Raw genomic sequence first — 21,612 nt, forward strand, 5'->3', positions numbered from 1 at the left:
GCAGTAGGTTCCGAATCAATGGTCGAAACCGATGCGTGTGCGGCCTCCAAGGCGCTGTTCGGCGGCAGAGCTATATCATGCCCATCGAGACAGTGCGGCACGCTAGGCTGTGGCTCGAATCCGTCGAAGATCAAGTCTCCGCGGATGTCAGCCGTGTAGTTTAGGCTTCCAAACCTGACCTGATGGCCAGGGGCGTAGCTTCCGATCTGCTCAAGGTGGCCAAGAGAATTGGCCCGCAGTGCGAAGCCGCCAAAGATGAAGACCTGTCCGGGGGGGAAAGTCTCACCCTGGACCGCATCATTGTGGATGATCGAAGGAGCCATCGGGCCTAAAGGCGACGACAGAGAGGAACTCTCAATGAAAGCACCAATGTCGGTGTCAAAACCGGCGGATCTCGGGTAGGGGGTCCCGACCTGTGCGTCTAGGTCGTATGGTAACAGGAGACAGGGGACACTTTGTTTTACCCAGGTTCGGGCCCTCTCGATGGAGGTAAAACCCTACTCCTGCTTGATTAATATTGAAGATATGGGTAGTACAAGAGTAGATCTACCACGAGATCAAGGAGGCTAAACCCTAGAAGCTAGCCTATGGTATGATTGTGTATGGAGTTTTTTCTCTACGGGCTACAACCCTCCGGTTTATATAGACACCGGATAGGGTTAGGGTTACACAGAGTCGGTTACAATGGTAGGAGATCTTGAATATCACATCGCCAAGCTTGCCCTCCACGCCAAGGAAAGTCCCATCCGGACACGGGACAAAGTCTTCAATCTTATATCTTCATAGTCCAGGAGTCCGGCTGAAGGTATAGTCCGGCTATCCGAACACCTGCTAATCCAGGACTCCCTCACCCACGTATACTTGAGGTGGCGTTGGAGTATCTAGGTGACATTAGGGTTTTGGTTGATTTGTGTATTAAGGTGTTATTGTAGTACGAACTCTATGATAGATTGAGCGGAAAGAATAGCTTCGTGTTATTTTACTACGGACTCTTGAATAGATCGATCAGAAGGGATAACTTTGAGGTGGTTTCGTACCCTACAATAATCTCTTCGTTTGTTCTCCGCTATTAGTGACTTTGGAGTGACTCTTTGTTGCATGTCGAGGGATAGTTATATGGTCCAATTATGTTATTATTGTTGAGAGAACTTGCACTAGTGAAACTATGAACCCTAGGCCTTGTTTCCTAGCATTGCAATACCATTTGTGCTCACTTTTACCACTTGCTACCTTGATGTTTTTATATTTTCAGCTTACAAAAACCTATATCTACCATCCATATTGCACTTGTATCACCATCTCTTCGCCGAACTAGTGAACCTATACAATTTACCATTGTATTGGGTGTGTTGGGGACACAAGAGACTCTTTGTTATTTCGTTGCAGGGTTGTTTGAGAGAGACCATCTTCATCCTATGCCTCCCACGGATTGATAAACCTTACGACATCCACTTGAGGGAAATTTTCTACTGTCCTACAAAACTCTACACTTGGAGGCCCAATGCTACCTCTTGAGCATGCGTTGGTTTTCCCTTGAAGAGGAAAGGGTGATGCAACAAAGCAGCGTAAGTATTTCCCTCAGTTTTTGAGAACCAAGGTATCAATCCAGTAGGAGACCACGTGCAAGTCACCTCGTACCTACACAAACAAATAAGAACCTCGTAACCAACGCGATAAAGGGGTTGTCAATCCCTTCACGGCCACTTGCAAAAATGAGATCTGATAGAGATAATAATATTAAGATAAATATGTTTGGTATTTTTATGATATAGATTGAAAGTAAAGACTGCAAAATAAAATAGATTGGAAACTTATATGATGGCGAATAGACCCGGGGACCATAGGTTTCACTAGTGGCTTCTCTCAATATAGCATAAGTATTACGGTGGGTGAACAAATTACTGTCGAGCAATTGATAGAATTGAGCATAGTTATGAGAATATCTAGGTATGATCATGTATATAGGCATCACGTCCGTCACAAGTAGACCGACTCCTGCTTCCATCTACTACTATTAATCCACACATCGACCGGTATCCAGCATGCATCTAGAGTATTAAGTTCATGAGAATGGAGTAACGCCTTAAGCAAGATGACATGATGTAGAGGTATAAACTCATGCAATATGATATAAACCCCATCTTTTTATCCTCGATGGCAACAATACAATACGTGTCGTTTCCCTTTCTGTCACTGGGATCGAGCACCGCAAGATTGAACCCAAAGCTAAGCACTTCTCCCATTGCAAGAAAGATCAATCTAGTAGGCCAAACCAAACTGATAATTCGAAGAGACTTGCAAAGATAACCAATTATACATAAAAGAATTCAGAGAAGATTCAAATATTGTTCATAGATAAACTTCATCATAAACCCACAATTCATCGGATCTCTACAAACACACCGCAAAAGAAGATTACATCGAATATATCTCCAAGAGAATCGAGGAGAACTTTGTATTGATATCCAAAGAGAGAGAAGAAGCCATCTAGCTAATAACTATGGACCCGAAGGTCTGAGGTAAACTACTCACACATCATCGGAGGGGCCATGGAGTTGATGTAGAGGCCCTCCGTGATCAATGCCCCCTCCGGTGGAGCTTCGGAAAAGGCCCCAAGATGGGATCTCTTAGGTACAGAAGATTGCGGCGCTGGAATTAGGTTTTCGTGGTGCTCTCTGATGTTTTCAGGGTACGTAGGTATATATAGGAGGAAGAAGTAGGTCGGTGGAGCCACGAGGGGCCCACGAGGGTGGAGGGCGCGCCCAGGGGAATAGGCCCGCCCCCTGCATCATGGCCTCCTCATTGGTTGATTGACGTCCACTCCAAGTCCTCTGCATCACATTTGTTCCAAAAATCACGCTCCCGAAGGTTTCATTCTGTTTGGACTCCGTTTGATATTCTTCTTCTGCGAAACACTGTAATAGGCAAAAAAAACAGCAATTTGGGTTGGGCCTCCGGTTAATAGGTTAGTCCCAAAAATAATATAAAAGTGTATAAATAATCCCATTAAACATCCAAAACAGAATATATAATAGCATGGAGCAATCAAAAATTATATTTATCACCCAACAACGTCTACAACAAGAAGGTTGTGTAGTAGACATCAAGCTCTTTTCTAGCGCCGTTGCCGGGGAAGTTAGCGCTTGAAGGTATATCTTTAGATCTTGCAACCGAATCTTTTTGTTTCTTGTTTTATCACTAGTTTAGTTTATAAAAAAACTACAAAAAATGGAATTGATGGTACCTCATATGCTTCATCTTTTTAATATCTTTCATGAAAACAAGGATTCCGATAATTGTGCCAAAGTGTTAGAAGAAGAATGCATTAAAATGTTTGGCACTAAATCTTTGAATGATGAGCATGATTGCAATGTTTTTAGTATGAATTCGTTGAATATCCATGATGATAATGATATGCAAATTCACAAGCTTGGGGAAGCTATGTTTGATGAAGATGATATTTGTTGTCCCCCAAGTCTTGATGAGGAAATTTATTATGATGATAGCATGCCTCCTATTTATGATGATTATATTGATGAAAGTGGGTTTGGAAGAGTGTCAAATTTAGGAAATAATGATCCCACTATTTTGGAGGGTGTTGAATCTTATTGTGATAATTATGGAAGTGGATTTGGAGAGGTCATGACTTTATATAGTAATGATTCCACTATTCCGGAAGAGGTTCCAATTGATTATGTGAATAAAGTTGCTATCTATGATGATTATTGTGATTACATGTATGCTACAAAGAATAATGATAACCATGAAACTTGTCATCTTGATTTTAATTTTCAATTGGATTATGCCTCACATGATAGTTATTTTGTTGAGTTTGCTCCCACTATTATCCATGACAATAAATTTGCTTGTGTGGAGAGTAATAAAATTTCTATCCTTATGCATCATGAAAATAATGCTTTATGTGATAGCTATATTGTTGAATTCATTCATGATGCTACTGAAAATTATTATGAGAGAGGAACATATGCTTTTACATATTGCAATAATATCAAGTTTCCTCTCTACATGTTGAAAATCTTGAAGTTATGCTTGCTTTACCTTCCTATGCAAGTTGCTTCCTGTTCCCACAAGTTGTTTTCTTACAAAATCCCTATGCATAGGAAGTGGGTTAGACTTAAATGTGCTAGTCATATTCTTCATGATGCTCTCTTTATGTTTCAATTCTTATCTTTTATGTGAGCATCATTGAAATCATCATGCCTAGCTAGGGGCATTAAACGTTACTGCTTGTTGGGAGGCAACCCAACTTCATTTTTGTTCTTTTATTTTTGCTCCTGTTTAGTAATAAATAATTCATCTACCCTCTGTTATGATTGAGTTTTTATGTTTTAGTTAGTGTTTGTGCCAAGTAGAACCTTTGGGAAGACTTGGGGAAAGTCTTTGCGATCTTGGTGTAAAAAACAGAAACTTTAGAGCTCACGAGATTTGCTGCTATGTTTTACTGGAGAGTGATACTTAGTTGATTCTTTTTGCAGATGATTAATAGATAAATTCCTCACGTCCAGAAATTTATTTTAGAATTTTTGGGTTCCAGAAGTATACGTTTGATCCATATTACTACAGACTGTTCTGTTTTTGACAGATTATGTTTTCTATGTGTTGTTTGCTTATTTTGATGAATCTATGAGTAGTATCGGAGGGTATGAACCATAGATCAGTTGGCATACAGTATATATTACACAAATATGAATTTAGAATGAGTTCACAACATTACCTAAGTGGTGATTTAATTTCTTATACTAACGGAGCTTACAAGTTTTCTGTTAAGTTTTGTGTTGTGAAGTTTTCAAGTTTTGGGTAAAGATTCTATGGACTATGGAATAAGGAGTGGGAAGAGCCAAAGCTTTGGGATGCCCAAGGCACCCCAAGGTAATATTCAAGGACAACCAAGAGCCTAAGCTTGGGGATGCCCGGAAGGCATCCCCTCTTTCGTCTTCGTTCATCGGTAACTTTACTTGGAGCTATATTTTTATTCACCACATGTTATGTGTTTTGCTTGGAGCGTCCTGTTTCACTTGCTGTTTGAATAAAATACCAAGATCTGAAATTATTAAATGTTAGAGAGCCTTCACATAGTTGCATAATTATTCGACTACTCATTGATCTTCACTTATATCTTTTTAGAGCACGATAGTAGTTTTATTTTGAAGAAATAGATGAACTCTCATGCTTCACTTATATTATTTTGAGAGTCCTAAACAACATGGTAATTTGCTTTGGTTATGAATTTAGTCCTAATATGATGGGCATCCAAGAGGGATATAATAAAAACTTTCATATAAAGTGAATTGAATACTATGAGAAGTTTGATACTTGATAATTGTTTTGAGATATAAAGGTGGTAACATTAGAGTTGTGCTAGTTGAGTAATTGTGAAATTGAGAAATACAGCATGCACGTATGGTAAACGTTGTCTGACAAATTTGAAGCATGGGGTGTTCTTTGATTGCTTTCCTTATGAGTGGCGGTTGGCGACGAGCAATGGTCTTTTCCTACCAATCTATCCCCCTAGGGGCATGCGTAGTAGTACTTTGCTTCGAGGGCTAATAAACTTTTGCAATAAGTATATGAGTTCTTTATGACTAATGTGAGTCCATGGATATTACGCACTCTCACTCTTCCATCATTGCTAGCCTCTTCGGTACCGTGCATTGCCCTCTCTCGCCTTGAGAGTTTGTGCAAACTTCGCTGGTGCATCCAAACCCCGTGATACGATACACTCTATCACACAGAAACCTCCTTATATCTTCCTCAAAACAGCCACCATACCTACCTATTATGGCATTTCCATAGCCATTCCGAGATATATTGCCATGCAACTTTCCACCATTCCGTTTATTATGACACGCATCATCATTGTCATATTGCCTTGCATGATCATGTAGTTGACATCGTATTTGTGGCAAAGCCACCATGCTAATTTTTCATACATGTCACTCTTGATTCATTGCATATCCTGGTACACCGCCGGAGGCATTCACATAGGGTAATATTTTGTTCTAAGTATCGAGTATCCTTTTTCCACACTTGTGCTTCTAAGTAGCACCATGATCTTCATGATAAAGAGTCTCTTATGTTGTCACTTTCATATACTAGTGGAAATTTTTCATTATAGAACTTGGCTTGTATATTCCAATGATGGGCTTCCTCAAAATGCCCAAGGTCTTCGTGAGAAAGCAAGTTGGATGCACACCTACTTAGTTTATTTTGATGAGCTTTCATATATTTATAACTCTAGTGCATCCATTGCATGGCAATCCCTACTCCTTGCATTGACATCAATTGTTGGGTGTCGGTGTCAAAACCGGCGGATCTCGGGTAGGGGGTCCCGAACTGTGCGTCTAAGGTCGATGGTAACAGGAGACAGGGGACACAATGTTTTACCCAGGTTCGGGCCCTTTCTATGGAGGTAATACCCTACGTCCTGCTTGATTGATCTTGACGAATATGAGTATTACAAGAGTTGATCTACCACGAGATCATAATGTCTAAACCCTAGAGGTCTAGCTTGTATGGCTATGGTAATGTATCTCTCCTGGACTAAGTCCTCCGATTTATATAGACACTAGGAGGATGTAGGGTTACATAAGGTCGGTTACAAAGAAGGGAATCTACATATTCCGTCGGCAAGCTTGCCTTCCACGCCAAGGAGAGCCCTATCCGGACACGGGTGCAGTCTTCGGTCTTCGTATCTTCACAGCCTATCAGTCTGGCCCATGGCTAACAAGCCGAACGCCCGAGGACCCCTTAGTCCAGGACTCCCTCAGTAGCCCCGGAACCTGGCTTCAATGACAAGGTATCCGGCGCGTAGTCCTGTCTTCAGCATTGCAAGGCGGGTTCCTCCTTCCGAACTCCAAAATAGTCTTCGGACATATCGACGTGTTCGGACCTGTAACACACACCACACACAACCGCAGAGAGAATATAATTTTACACGAGTCCAATCTGCTAACAGCTTTCTGTAACATGACATCACATCTGTCCGGTCATAATTTCGAACCGTTTTTCGTCCGCCGCTCCACGTTTCGAGACGCGGTTGCCATTGGCACGTCTTGTCAAAGCAGAGATCGTGTCCCCTTATTACGAGATTCTCATCAATACGGGTGTGGGTAACCCAACCGTGCCGTTTACACAGCCCTTGGGAGTAGGCGAGTTTTAAGGCGAGTAGGAAGGCGTTTGACATTTGCGGCCTTTATATGGGGATAATGATTCGTCATCATTCACCCACGCTTTCTCCTTCCTCTGCCCATCCATTCTTGAGCTCCCGCGCCCAAGCTCTAGCTTCCCCCGCCAGAGAAAGCGCTCCAACCATGTCCGGATTCGGAGCTGGAGGCAAGTGGATGGATTCCTCTGTTAAGAAGAAAGACATCAAGGAGCTCCGAGAGGCCAGATACCTAGCTGAGGAGATCGTTCACCGTCTCCCGGTCGAGGGACAGATCTTCCCTACCTCAGAGCCCCATGAAAGGGTTGTGTTTCTCACACATTCCGTCCGCGGGCTGGGATTCCCTCTCCACCCGTTTGTCCGTGGACTGATGTTTTACTACGGGCTAGACTTCCATGATCTGGCCCCCAATTTTATCCTCAACATCTTGGCATTTATAGTCGTTTGCGAGGGCTTTCTCCGTATCCCACCTCACTTCGGCCTATGGCTGAAGACCTTCAATGTAAAGCCGAAGGTGGTGAGAGGCCAACAAGCAAAGTGCGGAGGCGCCATGGTGGGAAAGATGCCCAATGTCACATGGCCCTAAGGCTCCTTTGTGGAGACGGTAAAGGGGTGGCAGTCGGGGTGGTTCTACATCATGAGTCGCGCGACACCAACTGGGCGGCGGTCCCCGAATTTCGATCCTGAGTTCCGATGCGGCTCACCTCCTGGCAAGAGAAGGGTCTAACCTGGGGTTCTTCGAACGAGCTAACAGGGCTCCAGACGTGCGTCCAGAACATGATAACCAAGAGAATCAAACTTGTCAATGTGATCCAGGTTATGCTCATTTGCCGGATCCTTCCGTGCCAATGCCGAACTTGCTATTTGTGGGAGTTCGATCCAACCAAGCACATATGCTGCTAGAGATCTTCGGCACAACGCACGAAGACATTTGGAAAGTGCTCTTCAAGGTCGGTGAGACACCACCGCCTACGACTGAGGATCGCGGACTTAGCTTAAAACGCCAGGCTAATTCGGTAAGTTTTTTCATGTTTTCGAGGTATAGCCTTTATTGGCATATTTTGAGAGGGATTCTAAGCCTTCCTATCAATTTTTAGGCCTGGATCGGCATAGCGGGGCGGATTAACTGTCCAGCTCCGCTGCCCGAAGACCAAGAAACCCCACTTCTGACGAAGATGCTGTTTCCGGCGCCTTATGAGGTGCCGGTGAAGAAGGCCAAGAAAAGGGGGCCCGAAGTGGCCTTCGCCGAAAAGGTGCTTCAGACATGATGTCCGAAGACGAGACACACTCTTCGGCCTCCGAATTTGACAATTAGGAGGAGGAAGAAAGCGACTCCCCCCTGGGGGGGGGAAGAAAAGGGGGGCCTCCGCAAATTTGGAGGCGAAGGCGCCCAAGAGGGGGAAGGGCTCCCTTGCGGATAACTCTGCGTGGGATGTCGACAGCAGTCCAGAGCGAATGCCCCGGACCAAGCCTTGGGCCGCCTCGTAAGTACCAAAAAGCTTATGGACGTCCAAATGTATGGCCTTTCCATTTTGTAATATTAATATGTTTAAATTATGCCAACGCAATCCGGCCCACGACAGCTCCCCGCAATCCTCGACAGAGGGTTCGCTAGATTCAAAGGAGATGGCTAGCATGTCACCGCCGCCCGCTCACTCTGTCTCGGCCAAGGGTGATGATGAGGTGGTGTCCCAAAGGACCTTCCCAGACCGGGGGGGGTCCGGAGATCATCGGGGTGGCACCCAAGAATGACTCCTTAGCCGCCGGACACATGGGGGAAAAAGCCCCCGTGGGGACTGGTGATGGGGGCCAAGTCCCATTCGGCCCCTAGCCGGATACCATTCCGGAGACCTACACGGCTCCGGAGTCTAGCAAACGGCCTTCCTGAAAGGAGGAGATGTGCCTCTTCCGCCGGTGACCTCTGTCCAACCGGAGGCACCGGATAATCTACTGGAAACGCTATGAGGCGCTTCCATTGTGGATGAACACCGTGTCCTTATGGGTACGGTGATCGAGAAGGTTCAGTCCACCAAAAGTGGACTGACCTAAGCCTGCGCTAGCCTTTTACAGGCTTTGAGGTAAGTAATGTAATTGTAGAAAGGGTATCACAGTGTAGACAGTAGCCCCTGATGCTCTGTTCGGTGTTCAAAAAAAAGCCGAACAGAGGATCAAAATAATTTTCGCAGGAGTCTAACATAAGATGTCTATGTGAATAAGCAGGCGTCGCTGCTGGCTGCTGGCGCTCATACTGCGGAGGTCTCCGGCCTGAAGCAGAGCCTGGAGTGGGCCGAAGAAGAGCTCGGCCTCAGGAAGAAGCAGCTGGAGGACAGCCAAGGTATGCAGTGACCTGCATGTATATTTAGGAAGGATGAATGTTTCATGCTGACTAAAGTGTCATGAATTTTATTAGGGGCCACGATCAAGGTGGCGGCCCTCAAAAAGGCGTTAGCCAAGGCCGAGGACAAAGTGGCCAAGGAGCACGCCGTGCGCGATAAGCACGAGGCCCGGGTTAGCGAGGTCCAGCAAGAGCTCCAGGACGCCGTCAAGAAGTACGAGTCCTTGGAGCGTGATTCTAAGACGCAAGCGTCCGAACTTGCGAAGGCCCGCTAGAGCGCACAACAGGCTCGAGCCGAGGCCCAGAGCACCCTTTAGGAAATCCAGGCGTCCAAGAAGATGCGGCGGGTAGGGCTTTCATTATGCAAAGCAAGTCTATGAAAGAAACGTTCCTTTTACTTACCCGAATTTGGAGCTCTCCAGGGGCGTTTACGGATTTGCCACGCAGCGTATCAGATGCTGCTAAGTTCTATCGAGCCGAAGAAGGGAGTTCTACGGAGAAGCTGTTCTGGTTTCAGTATCTTGGACCAGAACATCCGGTGCCCTTCAGCGACCAGCTGAAACAGCTGGTCGAGCTGCACAAGGCGACCGAGCTAGCCATGAAGGACCTGATAGTACGACTATGGACTGCCGCGCCGATACCCAGCAGCTACTTCAGACTTGTGAAGCAGCTTGTTAGTGCCTGCCCACGGCTTGAGGTCATAAAGCGGTCGGTCTATATTGAAGGTGCCCGGATGGCCTTTGCCCGTGTGAAGATGCACTGGGCGAAGATGGATGCCAAGAAGCTGATGACCGAGGGGCCGCCTGAGGGCAAGGAGCACCGCCGACTCGAGTTATATTTTGATGGTGTCCTGGAGGGATCCCGCCTTGTGGCGGAGCAATGTGCTAAGGATGTCATATTCCCATGAAAATATTCGTATTATCATGTCCTGTAACATGAAACAATGATGTTATGTAATATAATGCTTGTTATGTTTTTTTCCTCCTGTGCGGCCGTGTTGTATGAAATCTGAGGGTTGGCCAGTCGTCGGCTTTTGCCCCCACGTAGGTAGTACGGGTGTGTTCAGGATGGAATCTAAACAATCTTGATCCAATTATATGGTCCTTGAATGAGTTGTTTAGCGCAACGAACCAGGCAACCAGACTATGCGGCTTGAACGCCCTCACTTAGCCATAGGAGTTTTATAATAAAAACATGGGTGCAGCCCTAGTATCCGAACTAGAGTGCTATAATCGTCTAATCGGGAAGTACCGATCCTTCGTGTAATGCGGAAGCAATCTCCAACGATTTGTAACCTCCGAACAGCTGACCGGCTCTCGCCACATCATGACAGTCAGTTTTCGGCTTTCTCTACTAAGGTGCTCCTTTGGATAAACCAAGGCACAATCGTAGTAGTTCTCCCTTTACTACCTTAGCCGATATAGCGGAACGTAAGGTAGCAAGCACAGGAGCCAGGCAACCCAACTATTGACGAAAGACATGATTCATAGCCAATGCATATAATGCTAAATTCGGGGTGCCGAACTATACTTATAAAAAGTGTTCAAACTTTTGTTGCCGTAATGTGGGGTGCTATGAAGCCCGTGGCAAACATCAAATGTAGCAAAGTGTATGGGTGCTACCTGATAGGGTTATCCACAGGGGAGTTGAGAGTAAAGGAGAAAGAAAATAGAAAAGGCCCAAAGGTAAATAAAGCTAGGGTCCTAGAGCTCCAACCGCAAACTGTTCTCATTGTAATTTAATTAGTACGTCAAGCGCATTGATACAGGTAGTGCGATAAGCAACATTCTATTTGACATGCTGAAACCAATGGAGAGCTGCATGTGGGTCCTGAAAAACAGGTAGAGTTATCGTTAACGGAATCACCTAAAAAGTCCCCCATATGTTTGCGTTTCTCGCCATCTTGGTGTGTTTATCCTTCAAGAGGACCGATGACCAGACCACCAGATGGGGCCTGTGGGATTGAGACCTGAAAAGGAAACAAGTAAAAGTGAAAGTATGTGTGTATCTGATGTCGGTTGAGCTGTACAATGGACCACAAGCTAGCTATGCCTCCGTTGATGCCCATGGGATTTTGAGTGCGTAGTTATGTACGCGCGGCATGAATGCCACCACTTTATCAGGACTGAGACGGAGGCCGGATTGCTAGTCGAGCTCCTGACAAGCTGAGCTCTCCTGCTGTAGAGTAGTTCGGACCCTCTTAATGGTGTCTGCGGGCTCGGCAGCCGTTAAGGTTCTGCTTGAGAAGGCCGCTCTGTACTTCTACTGCTAAGGCAGCTGTGTGCTCTTCTATACAGAGGGAGTGTTCCGTATTTTCATTGACCGTTATGACGCCGCGTGGACCGGGCATCTTGAGCTTGATATAAGCATAGTGTGGTACTGCGTTGAATCGAGCAAATGCAGTCCGTCCGAGCAGTGCGTGATAGTCGCTACGGAAGGGGACGATGTCGAAGATTAACTCCTCGCTTCGGAAGTTGTCCGGAGATCCGGAGACAACCTCTAGTGTGATTGAGCCCGTACAGCAGGCCTCTACACCTGGTATGACTCCTTTGAAGGTATTCCTGGTGGGCTTGATCCGTGATGGGTTAATGCCCATTTTTCGCGATGTATCCTGATAGAGCAGATTGAGACTGCTACCTCCGTCCATAAGGACGCGAGTCAGGTGGAACCCATCAATTATAGGGTCTAGGACCCATGCGGCTAAGCCACCGTGACGGATATTGGTCGGATGATCCCAGCGATCAAAAGTGATCGGGCATGACGACCATGGATTAAATTTTGGGGCGACTGGCTCTAATGCGTAGACGTCCCTGAGCGCATGCTTGCGCTCCCTCTTGGGGATGTGGCTAGCATATATCATGTTCATCGTTTTGACCTGAGGAGGAAACTTCTTATGTCCCCTGTGTTCGGTTGCCGGGGCTCTTCGTCATCGTCCTCGCTTTGCGATCCCTTTTCCCTATTCTCAACGTTTAATTTGCCGGCCCGTTTAAAAACCCAGCAATCTCTATTTGTATGATTGGGTGGTTTGTCCGGGGTGCCATGAATCTGGCACGGACGAGCAAGTATGTGGTCCAAGGTGGATTGGCCTGAATTGTTCTTTTGGAACGGCTTCTTCCGCTGACCGGACTTAGAGCCATTGAATCCGGCATTGACCACCGTGTCCTCGGTGTTATCACTGTTTTTTCAACGCTTGTATTTGTTGCGGCGAGACTTGTCTTTGTTATGTTTAACTTCAGGGGTGCCGTCGTCGCTTGCATTGTTTTTGCTACGGGCCAACCAACTGTCCTCGTCCGCACAAAAGCGGGTCATGAGTGCCGTGAGGGCCGCCATGGATTTTGGCTTTTCTTGGCCAAGGTGGTGAGCGAGCCATTCGTCGCGGATGCTGTGTTTGAAGGCTGCTAGGGCTTCAGCATCCGGACAATCGACGATTTGGTTCTTTTTAGTTAAGAACCTAGTCCAGAATTTCCTGGCGGACTCTCCGGGCTGTTGAACTATATGACTTAAGTCATCAGCGTTCGGAGGTTGAACATATGTACCTTGGAAGTTATCGAGCAAGGCCTCTTCCAAATCCTCCCAGCTGCCAATAGAATTTTCAGGCAGACTGTTGAGCCAATGCCGAGCTGGCCCCTTGAGTTTTAAAGGGAGGTATTTGATGGTGTGGAGGTCATCACCGCGGGCCATATGAATGTGGAGAATGAAGTCTTCGATCCACACCGCGGGGTCCATGGTTCCATCGTATGATTCTACATTCACGAGTTTGAACCCTTCTGGGAATTCATGATCCATGACCTCATCAGTGAAGCAATGAGGGTGTGCAGTGCCTCTATATCAGGCCGTATTGCGACGTAGCTCTGATGGAGTCCGTCTGCGGTTTTCAGCCCACGCATGACTAAGATTGTCACGTCCGAATTGGTGGCCGTCGTCGCGTGTCGAGGCACATCCTCGCGATCTGTAGATTGATCTAGTATGTCCTGCTTTATTGTTCAGGTTTTGCCGGAGGTCATATGTATGGCCGTGGGCTAATTTACCTCTACCTGTGCGATGAGGTAGGGCAGGCTGGTGTTCAGCGTGAGTTGCCATTTTGTCCCGACCACGTGGTGGTCGGTCAGCCGCACTACGATGGTGGTATGTATTCCGGCACCTCCTCGTCAAACTGAGGTAGCAATTTGCGCTTTGGGTAGCTTTTGGTTGGCCGTTTGAGGTCGTATTCTTCGGCTGCTAGGACACTGGTCCATTTATCATTGAGCAGATCTTGGTCAGCTTGAAGCTGCTGCTGCTTCTTTTTTAGGCTCCTTGCAGTGGCTATTAGGTAGCGCTTGAAGCGCTCCTGCTAAAGAGGTTCCTCGGGCACGATGAAATCGTCGGTGCCGAGGCTGACCTCCTCCTTAGAGAGTGGAAGATACCTTCCGTCCACTGAGTCTTCGTGCGTGGCCTGTTTACCAGGGCTAACCTGTCCATCTTCTTGTTCATCTTGTTCATTAGTTGTTTCAACGGGGTCTTCGTTGTCTTCGGCACCTTCTGGAGTGTTATCTTCTCCTGTGCCGGTGTTGTTGTCTTTACTGCGGCGTGACTTAGAGTGGCGCCGCTGACGCCGGCGCTTGGATTGTATTTCGAAAGGTTTATCCTTAGCTAGATCTTCCTTGTCATCGCCATTGTTCTCCTTTGGTGCATCCACCATGTATACATCATACGAGGAAGTGGCCGTCTAGCATCCGGTGAATGGCGGGTTCTGGGCCTCTTCTTCTCCGGCATTGTCATCCATACTGTCAATGTCATCGAAGTCGTAATCAAGTGTGTTGGTTAAATCCTCGACCGTGGCTATGAAGTGGGTGGCGGGTGGGGAGCAAAATTCTCCATCGTCAACCCCTAGTTTGAACTGGATATAGTTCGGCTGTGAGTCCTCCACCGAGGACAGGTTCTTTAATGAGTTTAGCATGTCGCCTAAAGGTGAGTGCTGGAAGATGTCTGCGGCGCTGAATTCGAAGATCGATAAACGATCAAGTTCAGCGTCCGCGGGCTCACATGGTTCGGAACTTACGGCCGGAAACGAGTCCGGTGTTCCGGTGGCACGGGTATCATGTGAGATCAAGTCTATGTGTGGCTCCAACACCGTGGAATCTGTGGCCTCCGTGGTGGGGTTGATCCTCCCGTCCTTGGATGGTGCAGTCTGCTCTGGATCTAAGGCTAGAGCGGTTATGGGAGTTGTCTCCTGGATGCAGTCTGATGACATATTTAGGTCATGTCCCTCGGGGTGACCAGGAGTGGTAGCTGCGGTCTCGAATCCAGCAAAGATCAAGTCTCCTCGGACATCCGCAACGTAGTTCAAGCTCCCAAATCTGACCTGATGGCCAGGGGCGTAGCTTTCGATATGCTCCAGATGGCCAAACGAATTGGCCCGCAGTGGGAAGCCGCCGAACACAAAGATTTGTCCGGGGAGGAAAGTTTCTCCTTGGACAGCGTCATTATGGACGATTGAAGGGGCCATCAAACCTTTTGGTGACAGCACAGTGGAACCCTCAATGAAAGCAACAATGTCGGTGTCAAAACCGGCGGATCTCAGGTAGGGGGTCCCGAACTATGCGTCTAAGGTCGATGCTAACAGGAGACAGGGGACACAATGTTTTACCCAGGTTCGGGCCCTCTCTATGGAGGTAATACCCTATGTCCTGCTTGATTGATCTTGATGAATATGAGTATTAGAAGAGTTGATCTACCACGAGATCATAATGGCTAAACCCTAGAGGTCTAGCTTGTATGGCTATGGTAATGTATCTCTCCCGGAATAAGTCCTCTGGTTTATATAGACACCGGGAGGATCTAGGGTTACATAAGGTCGGTTACAAAGAAGGGAATCTACATATTCCATCGCCAAGCTTGCCTTCCACGCCAAGGAGAGCCCTATCCAGACACGGGTGTAGTCTTCGGTCTTCGTATCTTCACAGCCTATCAGTCCGGTCCATCGCCCATGGCTAACAGGCCGGACGCCCGAGGACCCCTTAGTCCATGACTCCCTCAATGGGCATCTCCATAGCCTGTTGATTAGCGGCATCAACGTGAGACTTTCTTCTTTTTTGTCTTCTCATATAACCCCTATCATCATACTCTATTCCACCCATAGTGCTATGTCCATGGCTTGCGCTCATGTATTGCGTAAGGGTTGAAAAGGCTGAAGTGCGTTAAAAAGTATGAACCAATTGCTCGGCTTGTCATCGGGGTTGTGCATGATGGGAGCATTTTGTGTGACGAAAATGAAGCGTGGCCAAACTATATGATTTAGTAGGGGTAAGCTTTCTATGGCTATGTTATTTTGATAAGACATAATTGCTTGGATAGTATGCTTGAAGTATTATTATTTTTATGTCAATATTAAAATTTTGTCTTGAATCTTATGGATCTGAATATTCTTGCCAAAATAAAGAAAATTACATTGATAATTATGTTAGGTAGCATTCCACATCAAAAATTCTGTTTTATCATTTACCTACTCGAGGACGAGCAGGAATTAAGCTTGGGGATGCTTGATACGTCTCGAACGTATCTATAATTTTTGATTGTTCCATGCTATTATATTATCCATCTAGGATGTTTTATATGCATTTATATGCTATTTTATAAGATTTTTGGGACTAACCTATTAGCCTAGTGCCTAGTGCCACTTTCTATTTTTCCTTGTTTTTGAGTATCACAGAAAAGGAAAACCAAACGGAGTCCACTTGACCTGAAACTTGACGGAGCTTATTTTTGGACCAGAAGAAGGCCATGGAGTAAAAGAGTTGGGCCAGAAGAGTCTCGGGCTTCCCACAAGGGTGGTGGGCGTGCCCACCCCCCTGGCGCGCCTCCCTGCCTCGTGGACAACCTGGAGACCACCCCTGACTTCTTCTCGACGCCAAAACCTCTTATATATACAGAAACTTCCAGAAAGAAACCTAAATCGGGAGTTCCGCTGCCAGAAGCCTCCGTAGCCACAGAAAACCAATCTAGACCCGTTCCGGCACCCTGCCGGAGGGGGGAATCCCTCTCCGGTGGCGATCTTCATCATCCCGGCGCTCTCCATGACGAGGAGGGAGTATTTCTCCCTCGGGGCTGAGGGTATGTACCAGTAGTTATGTGTTTGATCTCTCTCTCTCTCTCTCGTGTTCTTGATTCGGCATGATCTTGATGTATCGCGAGCTTTGCTATTATATTTGGATCTTATGATGTTTCTCCCCCTCTACTCTCTTGTGATGAATTGAGTTTTCCCTTTGAAGTTATCTTACCGGATTGAGTCTTTAAGGATTTGAGAACACTTGATGTATGTCTTGCATGTGCTTATCGGTGGTGACAATGGGATATCACGTGATCCACTTGATGTATGTTTTGCTGATCAACTTGCGAGTTCCGTGACCTCATGAACTTATGCATAGGGGTTGGTACACTTTTTCGTCTTGACTCTCCAGTAGAAACTTTAGGGCACTCTTTGAAGTTCTTTGTGTTGGTTGAATAGATGAATCTGAGATTGTGTGATACATATCGTATAATCATACCCATGGATACTTGAGGTGACATTGGTGTATCTAGGTGACATTAGGGTTTTGGTTGATTTGTGTCTTAAGGTGTTATTCTAGTACGAACTCTATGATAGATTGAACGGAAAGAATAGCTTCGTGTTATTTTACTACGGACTCTTGAATAGATTGATCGGAAAGGATGACTTTGAGGTGGTTTCGTACCCTACAATAATCTCTTCATTTGTTCTCCGCTATTAGTGACTTTGGAGTGACTCTTTGTTGCATGTTGATGGATAGTTATATGATCCAATTATGTTATTATTGTTGAGAGAACTTGCACTAGTGAAAGTATAAACCCTAGGCCTTGTTTCCTAGCATTGCAATACCGTTTGTGCTCACTTTTATCATCAGTTACCTTGCTGTTTTTATATTTTCAGATTACAAAAACCTATATCTACCATCCATATTGCACTTGTATCACCATCTCTTCGCCGAACTAGTGCACCTATACAATTTATTATTGTATTGGGTGTGTTGGGGACACAAGAGACTCTTTGTTATCTGGTTGCAGGGTTGTTTGAGAGAGACCATCTTCATGCTACGCCTCCCATGGATTGATAAACCTTAGGTCATCCACTTGAGGGAAATTTGCTACCGTCCTACAAACCTCTGCACTTGGAGGCCCAACAATGTCTACAAGAAGAAGGTTGTGTAGTAGACATCAGCAAAATCTATGTTGATGATATTATCTTTGGCTGTGCTAACCAACGTTACACTAACGAATTTGCATATATGACGAGTGACGAATATCAAATGTATATGATGGGAGAATTGAAATTCTTCTTAGGTTTTCAAATTCATCAACAACGCAACGACATCTTCATATCTCAAGAGAAATACCTCAAGGATGTGTTGAGGAAATTCAGCTTGCAACATTGCAAAGGCGTCAAAATCCCTATGCCCACAAATGGCCATTGATAAGTCTCCAACGTATCTATAATTTTTTATTATTCCATGCTATTATATTATCCATCTAGGATGTTTTATATGCATTTATATGCTATTTTATATGGTTTTTGGGACTAACCTATTAACCTAGATCCCAGTGCCAGTTTCTATTTTTTCCTTGTTTTGAGTATCGCAGAAAAGGAAAACCAAACGGAGTCCAATTGACCTGAAATTTCACGGAGATCATTTTTGGACCAGAAGAAACCCACGGAGTACCGGAGATGGGCCAGAAGAGTCCTGATGCCACCACGAGGGTGGGGTCGCGCCCCCTACCTCGTGGCCGCCTCGGGGACCCCCTGACTTGTTCCCTACTCCAACACCTCTTATATATACCCAAACTTCTATAAAGAAACCTAGACCGGGAGTTCCGCCGCCGCAAGCCTCTGTAGCCACCGAAAACCAATCTAGACCCATTCCGGCACCCTGTTGGAGGGGGAAATCCCTCTTCGGCGGCCATATTCATCATCTCGGCGCTCTCCATGATGAGGAGGGAGTAGTTCACCCTCGGGGCTGAGGGTATGTACCAGTAGCTATGTGTTTGATCTCTCTCTCTCGTGTTCTTGATTTGGCACGATCTTGATGTATCGTGAGCTTTGCTATTATAGTTGGATCTTATGATGTTTCTCCCCCTCTACTCTCTTGTAATGGATTGAATTTTTCATTTGAAGTTACCTTATCAGATTGAGTCTTTAAGGATTTGAGAACACTTGATGCATGTCTTGCATGTGCTTATCTATGGTGATAATGGGATATCATGTGATCCACTTGATGTATGTTTTGGTGATCAACTTGCGAGTTCCATGACCTCATGAACTTATGCATAAGGGTTAACACATGTTTTCGTCTTGACTCTCCGGTAGAAACTTTGGGGCACTCTTTGAAGTTCTTTGTGTAGGTTGAATAGATGAATCCGAGATTGTGTGATGCATATCGTATAATCATACCCACGAATACTTGAGGTGACATTGGAGTATGTAGCTGACATTAGGGTTTTGGTTGATTTGTGTCTTAAGGTGTTATTCTAGTACGGACTCTTGAATAGTTTGATCGGAAAGAATAACTTTGAGGTGGTTTCGTACCCTGCAATAATCTCTTCGTTTGTTCTCCGCTATTAGTGACTTTGGAGTGACTCTTTGTTGCATGTTGAGGGATAGTTATATGATCTAATCATGTTATTATTGTTGAGAGAACTTGCACTAGTGAAAGTATGAACCCTAGGCCTTGTTTCCTAGCATTGCAATACCATTTACGCTCACTTTTATCACTTGCTACCTTACTGTTTTATATTTTCAGATTACAAAAACCTATATCTACCATCCATATTGCACTTGTATCACCATCTCTTCGCCGAACTAGTGCACCTATACAATTTACCATTGTATTGGGTGTGTTGGGGACACAAGAGACTCTTTGTTATTTGGTTGCAGGGTTGCTCGAGAGAGACCATCTTCATCCTACGCCTCCCACGGATTGATAAACCTTAGGTCATCCACTTGAGGGAAATTTGCTATTGTCCTACAAATCTCTGCACTTGGAGGCCCAACAACGTCTACAAGAAGAAGGTTGTGTAGTAGAAATCAAGCTCTTTTCTGGTGCCGTTGCCGGGGAGGTTAGTGCTTGAAGGTATATCTTTAGATCTTGCAATCGAATCTTTCAGTTTCTTGTTTATCACTTGTTTAGTCTATAAAAGAAAACTACAAAAAATGGAATTGAGGGTAGCTCATATGCTTCATCTTTTTAATGTCTTTCATGAAAATAAGGATTCCGATAATTGTGCCAAAGTGTTAGAAGAAGAATGCATTAGAATTTGTATGATGACATGATTGCAATGTTGTTAGTACAGACTCTTTGAATATCCATAGTACTAATGATGATTGCACTAGTCATGATGAAAATGTCTCTTATAAGCATGTCAATTTTTGTGGAGTGCATAGATTTTGCAAGTACACACCAAATAGGGAAGATAGATTTTGCAAGAGGCATAATTAATTAGAAACTAAATGGTTACAAGAAAGGCTAGATGTTTGTGCTGAAAATTTAAATTTTCTTAGCCATCCTTGTGAACTTTGCAATGAACGTGGTCATTTAAATATCCAATGCAAATTGTTTCATGATCGAATCATGTCCAAAAATTGTGATGACTTGATTTCCCTTGCGCATCATAATGAACTTAGTTTGCTTGTGGGTTATGAAGAAATGAAACGTATAACTAAGGATATTCCATAATTTGCCCTTGATAAAGTTCTTGATTTTGATCTAGGGGAAATTTATATGTATTTTGCGGTGAAGTGCATTGAAAATCCTTATATTGCCAATTACATAAAGACAAGAAAACAAATAGAAGATGAAGAGAATACTAATGAAAGGGAAGAGATTTCCCAATATCCTCTTATTCTTTCTTATGATGAATCAGGTAACGAGGAGGAGCCTTCTATTCAACCAATCTCATTAATAAGGAGATCAAAAAAGATGATTAAACCCATATTAATGAGAAGAAGAAAAAGAAAAGACGAAGAAGCAAAGTTAAAAAGGTATCTCTCCCAAATGATGTTGCTCCTATTACTAATTGTGATGATGATTATTGCTATACTATTGGTGCTATCCATACTATTAATGATGAGAGTGATTATGCTTATGATATGCAAAGGCCCAAGCTTGGGGATGCTATGTTTGATGAGAATGACATGTTTGAGAATTTATTTGTTGCAATTAATGTTTCTCCCAAGCTTGGGGATGCTATGTTGAATGAATATGATATTTTTAGTCTCCCAAGTTTTGATGAGCAAATTTATTATGATGATAGCATGCCTCCTATTTATGATGATTATATTGATGAAAGTGGGTTTGGAAGAGTGTCAACTTTCGGAAGTAATGATCCCACTATTTTGGAGGATGTTGAATCTTATTGTGATAATTATAAAACTGGATTTGGAGAGGTCATGACTTTATTTAGTAATGATTCCACTATCTTGGAAGAGGTTTCAATTGATTATGATGGGAATAAAGTTGCTACTTACGATAATTATTGTGATGATACTTATGCTATAAAAAGTAGTGATGATTATATTTATAAAACTTTTCATGATTATGATTACCCTTTTCTGAACTTTATTATTTCAATGTGGAAACAATTTATAGTATTCGAGTTTCTTATGATACTCTCACTATTCCGAATGAGAAGAAAATTGCTTATGTGGAGAATAATAAAAAATTTATGCTTGTAGATCATGAAAAGAACGCTTTATGTGATGGTTATGTTTTTGAATTCATTCATGATGCTAATGAAAATTATTATGAGGGAGGAATATATGCTTGTAGGAATTGCAATAATATCAAGTTTCCTCTCAATGTGCTTAAAATTTTAAAGTTATGCTTGGTTTGCCTTCCTATGCTAGTTGATTATTGTTCCCATAAGTTGTTTGCTCACAAAACCCCTATGCATAGGAAGTGGGTTAGACTTAAATGTGCTAGTCATATTCTTCATGATGCTCTCTTTATGTTTCAATTCTTATCTTTTATGTGAGCATCATTGAAATCATCATGCCTGGCTAGGGGCGTTAAACGATAGCGTTTGTTGGGAGGCAACCCAATTTTATTTT

Source organism: Triticum aestivum, chromosome 1A, assembly GCF_018294505.1.
Source record: "Triticum aestivum cultivar Chinese Spring chromosome 1A, IWGSC CS RefSeq v2.1, whole genome shotgun sequence".
NCBI classification, from domain to species: Eukaryota; Viridiplantae; Streptophyta; class Magnoliopsida; order Poales; family Poaceae; genus Triticum; species Triticum aestivum.